Source organism: Tupaia chinensis, unplaced genomic scaffold (assembly GCF_000334495.1).
Source record: "Tupaia chinensis unplaced genomic scaffold, TupChi_1.0 Scaffold000001_1, whole genome shotgun sequence".
Taxonomy (NCBI): Eukaryota; Metazoa; Chordata; class Mammalia; order Scandentia; family Tupaiidae; genus Tupaia; species Tupaia belangeri.
Window position 1 is genome coordinate 1484536 of NW_006159427.1, and position 11531 is coordinate 1496066.

Sequence of the window (11531 nt, forward strand, 5' to 3'; positions counted from 1 at the left end):
GAGAGAGGAAGAGAGAGAGAGAGGTCACAATAGTTGTTCCAATGACAAAATGTACTGCCAGCTTTTAGCTAGCCCTGGATCATGGGCACACACCTGGCCCACATACTCAGGAAGGTCTACAGACTTGAACTGAGAACCTTCCCCTTTCCTCACAGAGCATTGTATTTTACTGCTGCACCACCATCTTGCCCTCATTTTTTATGTTTCTTATGCTTAATTTTTAAATTATGCCTTATCTGCTTTGTGTCTCCTCCTTCCCTTTTTAAAGATGTTGTCCAAGCTATTTTTCACAATAGTATTAGATTTATCCATAGTGGGAGACAGGTTAAAAGATGGGCAAGATATTGATCGCCAGGCCGGATAACGTGCAGATGCTCTCAAATTTTACCCCTTAGTATCCCCAAAGGTGGAAGAGAATGAAAGCTCAATCCCGTAATTTGGATGACCAGCCCTGAATGCATCCCGAAGGCCCGTCAAAATATCAACATGTCATTGAGCCCTTGTGTTTCAACTTCACAATTCATATACATTCTGTTATTTTCCTCCATGCTGTGTAATTGCTTTTCTTAAATTTTATTTATTTATTTATTTTACGTGTGAAAGAGAGAACACAGAGGAAGAGAAAAGGAGCGAGCACTCGCAACTGGCTTTTGGCACCACAGTCTACCCTCCAGCTGCCATGACCATGAGTAAGGCTGTGCCTGGTGTTCTCAGGGAGGTCTCTGGACTTGAAGGGAGAACCTTCCCATGTGGAATTGCCTCACAGAGAGTTGTGCTTTACCACAGCACCACCATCCATCACTCCGTGCATCTGTGATTATTCCAAAACGAGTTGTGCTTTAATTATTTGTCACTGAGTGAATAATAGACAAGGAGATATGCCATGTTTACTCAGTGCCTTGGCCTTCCTGTCGTCCCACACCCAGGAGGCCTTTACTTCTATATCCTTGGTCCTCTGTGAGTGCAAAGCCCTCCAAGCCCAGTTTGGCCAGCTGCTTTGAAGCCTGTTGGCTCAGCCTTCGCTCTACACCACAGGATCCTTCCTACACCCAGTGCTTTCCCACAGATCTTATTGCCAAGTGTGTACCCTTTGGCCTCCATCTTATGAGTTCCTCTCCTCTTATGTCTTCAACTCTATCACTTCTCCGACTAGCATTTCTCTTCCCTTCTAAATCCCATTTGGACTCTTGCTACCCTGCCTTCAGCACCTGGTACAGGTGGCTCAGCTTATTCCATGGAACAGAATCTGAAGGCTTTGATAAAACAGTGTGAGTGATTCAGAAGGTTTCCGGAAACTCACCCTGAGAGATCTGTGAAGAGTGGTGTGAGCCAAGGAGACAGGGACTGGTTAGAATGGATGTATGAGGCAGCTTAGGCAGGAAGGCTGGTGTGAGCTGACATTATTATCTAAAGACCACACAGAGACAGTGATCTAGGTCTTGAACTACGCTTTTCCCCTGTAGTTTAAAGACTGTTGCATGGGTGCATGTTGATTGATATGAAACTTCTAGGTATTTTCCTAAGTTTAACTTTATGATTGCAATCATATAGCAGATCTATGAGAATAGGACATAATTAAATATAACACAGCAAATGAGCTAGTTGCCTCCTTCTTTCTAAGTAAAATAAAATACAGAGGACTGTAGTTAAGGGGATAATTCGTGTCTACCACTGATTAGAGTGAATTCTTTGGTTCAGAACAATAAATACTATTTTGCTTACACACATGACTTGTTTATTCATTGAACTTTTGACTTACTGAAACTAGCATTTTACTGTATTAAACACTTGGTTACATCTGTTATAAATTGAATACGATTGGTTTTTCCAAGAAGAGTGTTTCAACCCTAAACCAAAATTATAAGCAGCTGTCTACTAATAGTTGTGTACACCAAATCCCCACCTTTGAGTTTTCTTATTTAAAAATGTGCCTCAAGTATCAAGTTCAGATAGATGTAATTTCTTAATTTGAAAATTATGCTTCAGGATTTGTGTTTTCTTCTGTGTTCCCTCTGTGTGGGAAGAAATGGCTATTGCAGCTTTTTTCTTTCTGTTGTTAATTTGATAATTTTGAGGGAAAATGTCTCTTTTTTTTTTTCTAACATTCTGGCTAAATTTAGCTTTCGCTCTTTTTAGGTTTTATATACACTTTTTAGTTTTTCTTGGTGCTTTCTTTTCTTTAGTACCAACCTATATAAAGTTCCTAGAATTTGGGGGGAAACATAATTAATTTGCAAAAGATAAAAGGTAAGCCTATGTTTGAGAATTAGTTTTTCATTTCTTTCCAAGTTTCTTAAATTATAAAGGAAATATAATTCATTTATTACATTCTTGAATTATAGCGAATAGTAAAGAATTACTTGGACGCCTTATCAGCCCCAAAAACTCTTATAATTTTGACATATTCCATTCCTTTTTGGGGCTTCTTTCTTTCTTTAGATTTTTTTTTTTTTTTTTTTTTTGCCATAGGGCACATGCGCTCTCCAGAGAGAGACAGTGACAGGAAGTGAGAGGGAGAGGGAAAGTGAGAGATCACCCCCCTAGAGAGGATCTCCACACTGCTATCCCTTCTCCTTTATTCTCATCTGGGAATTCAGGGCACACACACAAATACACCTGGTGTGTTTTCAGGCTGCCAGGTCCAGGACTCAAACCACAGAGTCGGCCATGTGGGATCTGGTACTTTAACCACCGCACCACCAGCTGGTTCAAGGCTTATCTGTTTTTAATAATATAATTGTCATTATGGCGGATATACATCTTTGGTTTTTTTTTTCAGCTAACATTCATTAGCAATGCTTTTTCAAAAAATAAAATTTATGTTTTTAGAGCAGTGTTAGGCTCACAGAAAAATCAGTTAGATGGTCTGGTGATTTCTCATATTTCACCTGCCCCAACAAGTACCTACCCTCCCCAGCTATTATACAAGCCTTCCTCACCAGAGGGCTTATTTGTGATAGCTGTTGAGCTTACACTGACACATTGTTATCATTGGAGTCTATTGTTTACATTAGGGTTTACGCTTAGTGTTGTGATATTCAACCTGTAGCATCACACAGAGTATTTGCACTACCCTAAAAATCCTCTATATTTTATTAATCTCTTGCCCCTCCACTTCCAACAACCACTCATCTTTTTATTATCTCCATAGTTTTGCCTTTTTCAAAATGTCACATATTTGTAATTCTACAGTATGTAGCCTTTTCAGATTGGCTTTGTTCATTTAGTAATATGCTTTTAGGATTTTTTCCATTTTTTTATTGACTTGATAGCTCATTTCTTATTAGTACTGAATAATATTCCATCCTCTGAAATATGACAGTTTATTTATTATTTATCCATTCACCAGCTGAAGAGCATTTGGATGCTTCCAAGGCTTGGCAATTATGAATAAGGCTGCATAAACATATGAGTGCTGTTTTTTTATGTGGATGTGGTTTAATTTTCTTCTGGTAGGTACTGAGAAGTGTGATTGCTAGAGCCTATGATAAGAAATCTGCCTCAAAGTGGCTGTGCCACTTTGCATTTCCACCACAGTGAGTGAGAGTTCCTATTGCTCCATAGTGTTGCCGTCATTTGGTGTTGTCAGGGTTCTGGATTTTGCCCATTCTAAATGTGTAATGGTTTCTTATTTGGATTGCTTTGAAGACATAGAGTATGACACATCTTTTCATGATGAGCCATATATCTTACTTCTTCAGTGAGATGTCTGTTGAGGTCTTTGGTTCATTTTAATTCAATCTCATTAATTGATATAGGCCTATTCAGATTGCCTTTTTCTTCTGTAAATTTGGCACATTCATCTCTCAAGAAATCAGACCATTTCATCTAATGTAGGTTATCAAATCTGTGGGTTTAGAGTTGTTAGTAGTATTCTTTTATTATTGTTTTAATGTCAGTGGGATCTATAGTGATGTATCATTTTTCGTTTCTTTTTTTTAAAACTTTATTATTTTCATGATAGTGTGTGTGTGCATGGAAGAGAGAGAGGAGCACTCTTTACGCTCTGATCACAGCACAATTCCCCTTTTCCAACCTTCCAGCTCCTCAGGATTTTGGGTAAACACACACACACTCAGCACATTTTCAAGCTGACCTGGAGATCCGAACTCAAGGTCAGCCATGTGGCTTCCAGCACTGCAACTAAGTTTGTTACTGATCGTGCCAGTAGGCTGGGTCTTTTCTTTCATTTCTGCTAGTAGTAGTTTGTATACACTTCCTTTTTTTCATCAGTCTGTTTAGAAGCTTATATAGTTTATTGATATTTTCCAAGAACATGTTTTTAGTTTTTTTCTATAGGATGCATGTGCTCAAGGCAGAGAGGGAAAGTGAGAAATCACCCCCAGAATGAATGACCATCCTATAAACCCTTCTCCATTTTCCTATTGGGGTTTTAGGAATGCATACACATGTGCATGGCATGTTTTTCTAACTGCCAGGTCTGGGATTCAAACTGTTCGGCTGGTCATGTGGGATCCAGTTACCTTAATCATTATGCCACCTGCTGACTGAAATCAGTTTTCAGTTTTATGGATTTTTCTCTATTGATATGTTCTTTTCAGTTTCATTGATTTCTTCTTTAATTTTTATTATCTTTTCCTTCTGCTTATGTTGAATTTAATCTTGTCTTATTTTTCTAGTTTTCTAAAGTAGAAACTTAGATGATTAGCTTTAAATCTCTCTTTTTTTCAAATATATGCATTCAATAAATTTCCCTTGAAGTACTGTTTTTGCTGTGTCCCACAAATGGTATGCAAGTTTCCTACATACCAGACCAGAAACATTGTTATGTTTTGTTGTTATACAATCTTTATAATTGTCAGTTTTAATGTCTGTAAACTATACCTTTAATACAGGAGAAATGTGATGGTTTACTTGATATGTTTTGTATTGTTGAACATTTACATTACTTTTCACTATGAATAAACTACAAAAATGAGGATTATTAAAAGTAGAATATGTGAATTAATGCAAGATTTTTGCCCTATTGAATGTTTTGATAATTGGGGACCAGCACATGGTGTAATGTTACAATGCTGGACTCTCACATGACCATGGTTCAAGTACTGGGCCTGGCTGCTTGAAACTCATGCTAGGTGCATGTGCATGCGTGCCCAAAATCCCAAGAGGAGAATGAAGAAGAAGGGACTGCAGCATGGCCATCCCCCATGAAGCGTGATTTCTCACTTTCTGTCTCTCTGTCTCTTCCTATCTCTCCAGTGAGTGCACATTCCCTATCACAAGAATTTCATTAAAATTTTTTTGATCACTTATTTGTCAATAATATTATAGTATATAGTAATTACAAAATTTTAAGTGTCTACTTCTAACTATATAATAGCTAATACTGAATTTTTAAAAATATATTAATTTGCAATAAGTTACTGCTTCAGTTAACAGTTTTCTTGGTTGTTAGTAGCAGCGAATGTTTTTTCATGTTTCTTTACTTTTTAAAAAAAATTTGCCCAAGGGTATGTGTTCTCACTGGAGAGAGATGAAGAAAAAGAGAGAGAGAGAGAGAGAGGGAGGGAGAGTGAGAAAGTAACCCCTATGGGATAGTCATGCTGCAGTCATGTCTCTTTCTCCCTCCTATGGGATTTTGGGCATGCACGTACATGTGCCTGGTATGTTTCTCAAGCTGCTTCTTCTAGGATTTGTTTCATGCAGTCAGCCATGTGAGATCCAGCTGCCTAGCCATCATGCCACAGGCTAGCCCTTCATATTTATTTTATAGTTTGTTATTTGTAAATTTTTTATTGACACTCGGCAGTCTGTCTGCAACATTTCTAATATTTTCGTGTATTTCTGTATGACTGACTGCTCCTTATCATGCTAAGGATGTATACTTATTTCTTTTACTTTTTAAAAGAATTATTTATTTCATTTTATTTATTATCATTTAAAAAATTGTTATAGAGCACATGTGCTCACTAGAGGGAGACAGTGAAAGGGAGAGAGAAAGTAAGAAATCAAGCCACCGGGTCTGGGACTCGAACCACTCTCAGCCATGTGGGAGTCTAGTACCTTAACCACCATGCTACTGGCTGGCCCCATCTTTAAATATTTTTATCATGTAGCATTTAATGTAAAATATTGATGCAGACATGTAAGTACAAAAATTCATATTTTCATAATACCAACTTAACTGAGACTTCTTAGCTTAACTGAAACTTAGCCTAACTTACTCAACCAACATCAGCACCCAACTTAATAGACCCTTGCCTTGACCAATCCCTTTTCCCATGTACTCTTCCTTGCCCTCCCACTGGCTTCCTTTCATTTGTAAGTGTTGTTCCTACTGCTTTAGAGAGATTTGTGCTTGCCAGAGAGAGAGAGAGACAGAAAGGAGAAATCACCCCCCCGGAGGGGCCGGGGGGATGACCACGCCACCATCCCTTCTCTTGGGATTTTGGGCATGCATGCACATGTGCCCAGTTTTATGCCTCCAGATTCAGAACTCAAACCATGGGTGGCTACATGGGAGTCCAGTGACGTAACCGTTACGCCATCTGCTGATCCCCTACTTTTCGAATTTGTCATTGTCTTTGACTTTATTTTTAAAGTTCATCACATACGTTTAATTCCTAAGCAACATTTTGTTTGATTTTATAATGTTTTGAGTTAAATAAATTGTATCTTCCTCTGTGTGGTCTTTAGAACTTGCTACTTCCGTGCAACATTATGTTTCTATGGGTCATCCATGTTGTTGCATTTAGCTAGATATAGTTTATTTATACTTACCATGATAACTTTTTGGCTGAGAGGCTATATCACAATTTAATTTTTAAAAATTAGAAAACTTATTCCCTTGTAGATAATCATTTGAAGTTTTTTTCCCCCAATTTATTATTATTTTAAATAATGCTGCTAAGAATATGACCGTAGGGGTCTACTAATGTATATGCAAGAATTTCTTTGTGTTTCTGGGAATAGAAGTAATGTGCTATAGGGTGTGCAGAACTGCAGATTCAGCCAGCCCTGGATCATGGGCACATACAGGTCCAGCATGCTCAGGGATGTTTCTGGATACAAGCCTGGGACCTTTCCATCTTGGTCAGCCTCACAGAGCATCTGGTTTTACTGCTCCAACACCATCTGGCCCTTGTATTTTTTTTTTTTTCCTTCTTCAGGATTTTGCCATAAGGTGTATGTGGTTGCCAGAGATAGAGAGAGGAAAAGTGAGAAATCACCCCCCTGGGGGCAAGGCCATGCTACAGTTGCTTCTCTTCCATTCTCCTCTCAAGATTTTGGGCATGCATGCACATGCACCCAACGTGATTTTCAAGCTGCGGGGTCTGGAACTTGAACTGCTGTTGGCTAAGTGGGTTACCTGCTGGTCCCCCTGTATTATTTTTTGAAGTGGCTAATTTAACTTCCTTTAGCAATGTTTAAGAGTTCCTCTTGATCTGCATTCTTGCCAAGACTTTATATTATTAGACTCTCTAATATTCCCAAGTTTATAGGTGTAAAATTCTGTTTCATTTTAATTTTTAAATTGCATTTTTTCTGATTACTAATGAAAGTTCAGCATCTTTTTGTATATTTGACATTTCTGATCCCTTTTGTGAGAATGAGCTTTTTGTGTCTTTTGTCTGCATTTCTAGATTATTTATTTTTACTTGGACTAAGGAGATTTTTATATTGACTTCTTATGGATGCTGTTCTTTTGATAGTTACATGTGTTGCAAATGTCTTCTAGGTTTTGGTTTGTCCTTTTATGTGTTTTATGATCTTTAAAAAATCTACTTTTTGAGTTATAGTTGACATGCAATAAACTACATGTATTTGAAAATGTATAATCAAATAAATTGTGACACACACACACACACACACACATATATATATATATATATATAAATATAAAACTACCAAAAAAATCAAGATAGTTAACTTTTCTAGTATTCCCCAAAGTTTCTTTCTGAACATGTATTTCCTTCTCTCTTGGGTAAATAGCTAGGAATGGAATGGCTGGTGGCATGGTAGGTCTAAGTTTAAATTTTAAGAAATTGCCAAACTGTTTTTCAACATGGTTGTACCATTTTGCATCCCAGTTAACAATTTTTGAGAGTTTCTGTATTATTTTTTCAATGAACAGGAATTCTTAATTGTAAGGTGACCAAATGTATTAATGATTTATCTTGTTACCTTTCTTTTGTGTGTTTAAGAAGGTCTTTCCTACCTGAAGCCATAATTACTTTCTCCTATGTTTTTTAGGATTTCTTTTTTAAGTTTATTTATTACTTCTTCCATAATAAACAGTGAGAGAGAGACAATCACACCCTAAAGGGTCCTCACATAACTGTCTACCCTCACCTTCAGCCAGCGCTGGGTCAAGGCTGTGTTATGACTCAGGGAGGTCTCCGAATGTGAACCCACACGCTACCCATATAGGTTAGCCTCTCAGAGCGTTGCGTTCCTGTTGTATCATTGTCCAGCCCCTAGTTTTTTAGATTTTGGCCTTTGTGTTTAAGTCTTTGGTTCTTTTGTGTGGTATGTGTAGGATAGTAAGTGTGGTATTTTGTATGAATCCAATACGTGTGTGTGTGTGTGTGTGTGTGTCTAGACAAACAACAGTTTTCAACACCATATGAAGAGTCCTTTTCTCTTGTGATCTCCAATGCAACTTCTGCCATGCAGCAAGTTTCCACGTGTGAGAGGCTGACTGCGTGCAGCCGTATTCTGTTTTGTTTGTCCCTAAGCCAATGTGACATTATGGTAATTTTTAAAAGAATTATTTATTCAATTTTATTTATTCATTCAATTATTTTAAATTTCCCAGAGAGAGATAGAGAGAGAGAGGGAAAGTGGGAAAGTAAGCCACCAGGTCCAGGGCTTGAACCATGGTTGGACATGGGGGAGTGTCCAATGTCTTAACCACCATGCCACCTGCTGGTCCCCGACATTATGGTAATTATTCAGAACAGTCTTAGAATAAACTTTAAGAATTGATGGTGCAAGTTCCTCTGCCTTATTTTCCTTCAGAAATTTCTTGGCTATTCCTAACCCCTGCTCTTTCATATACATTTTAGAATCAGTTTGCCACGTTCCATAAACAGCACTTCTGAGATTTTGATTAAGTTCTAGTCAATTCAAAGATCATTTAGAAAAGAATTAAAATCTTTACAAAATTGTGTATTCTGACCCGTAAACAGGGCATTTCTTTCCCTCTATTTGAGTCTTTAATGTCCTCTGAGTTTTTATGTTTTCCATGCAAGTCTTGCACATAATTTGATATATTTATTGCTAGAGTTTATATATTGAAGGCAGATGGTGTGTTTTACATTCTACTAGTACTTACATTAACATTTTAAAAGGAATTTTGTGTTTTGCTGTTCTAGTTTCCCTTCCATCATCCTTCTCCTCACTGCCCCCGAAGATTTATTACTCTTCCATCAGCCTTATTTAGAATTTTGCACAATTATTTTGAAATAGAATGTTCTCTCATTCAGTACATGTAATTTTTCATCTTGTTCTAGTTTATTATAATTGCAATGACTAAAATTATTTACATTTGTAAGAATATATTTTTCTCATTGTGATTAATGTATTTAATCATTTAATTATTTTACTATCTGCTGACAATTTTCTACTAACATGTCTCCATTTTTTGAGACATTGTTTTATTTTTTGATTATTATTATTAGTATTAAAAATGTTATTTGCTATTATTATATTTTAACTTGCTATAGGGCACATGGATTCATCAGAGAGAGAGAGTAGGAAAGCTAGAAAGCAAGCCACCAGGTCTGGGACCATGAGTGGCCATGCGATAGTCCAACACTTGAACCACCATACCACCTGCTGGCCCCAAACTCACTGCTTTATTAATTTCTTGGTGGTCTAGAATGTATTTTTAGTCAAATTTTGTAGGAAAAAAATGTAAGATGACAAATTTACAAAAACTTTTAAATTTCCTAGGTGATATTTTTATAACTTTATTTATTTTATAGGTGTGGTCATGCCAATCCCGAGAAAATCTGTAAATGATAAACTTTTCTCCTCCATGCACTATAAACTGCTGTGTTATCTAGCAGTATTATTACACAGTACATATTGGAAAAGAAACGAAACTATAGTTGGGCTTTTCCCTCATTTGGTTCATTTTAGAACTCAAAAGATTATTTAAGTTTATAAAATTTTTATGAGGCGATACCTTAATATGATTATTTCTGTTCATTAACCTTCTTGAAAGATGTTAAGCTATCAACTTCTAATCTGAAGTTTTATCAAGTCTGGAATGTTCTATCGTCGTTCATCTCTGATTATTGTTTCTCATACACACATTTGTTGTCTTACTGTTTTTTTTTTCTTTTTACCACTCTGATTTGTCATTCAAATATGTCATCACCTTGCACATATTTTTCATATTATTCATTTGGCCTTTATTCTGAGAGTGCTTCTCAAGTTTGTTCTCTACAATTATGCCTGGTGATTTTCTTTCCGTCACTATTATTTCATTGTCCTGTGCGATTATTTATTTCAACCAGTTCTTATTTAATAGAGTCTTTGGGCTCAGAAAGTAGATACTCTTTTTTCTTAAGTTTTATTCACTTTTTTATTCATGATAGAGAGTGTGTGCACTTTCATAGAGAGGAAAAGCAAGGTGATAGGTGGGAGAGAATATGTACTCCGACGTTCTTTCACGGTCCTGAGAAAATGTGAGGATCGGGTTTAGGAAAGGACATCAAAGAATCTTACTTAAACACTGTCATGTTTACGTGCCTCTAGACATCTGAGAGAAGCCTGCTGTGTGGTTCACCTGGAGCTCACGGTAGAGGCAGGGCTGGAGACGCCCAGGTGGCTGTCATTGACTTGTAGTGGACTTAAAGCCATCCGACCCCATGAGAGGACTTCAGATGTAAGTATAGCAAAAATGGAAGAAAAGCTGGAGGACTGAGTTCTGGGAAGTTCTCGAAGAGATTTCCAGAGGGGCTGGACTGGGAAGGAGCAAGAGTATTAGGAGAATGTGGCATCTTAAAGACCGCGTGCGCCAGCGTTCTGGGGAGTAGGATCAGTAGTATGAAACATTGCCGAGCTGCAGGGACCATGGGGCTGAGAACTGGCTGCTGGGTTTGCCATTATCCTCGTGAACATCAAAGCCAGTGTTTGGGAGTGATGGAGGCTCCAGGGGAGAGCTGATTACTGACCATGTATTCAAGGGGTGCTCCCTCTTCCATGCCAACCATGAAGGGCGGCAGGATGTGCAGAAGCTGCCTCACCATCCCAGTCTCTGCAGGAGTGTTAATGGGTTGGGGTGATTGTCTGGAATCAAAGCCCAACCTGGCACAGATTTCCGGGAGTTTCTGTAGATTATTTTGGCAGCACCATTACAATGTGTTTGACTGTGACCTGCACAGGAAACCTGAACATTGAGCTAAGTACAAAACTGAAGCTGCCTCCTGATGGGCCCCAGGTGAAAGAAGAACTTAGAACCTCACATGTGTTTATGGTAGTTTTTACCACAGTCTCGGCTGTAATCCCATCCAACACCTCTTCCCACCATTAGTTCAGCTTTCTTATTTATTTTGTAA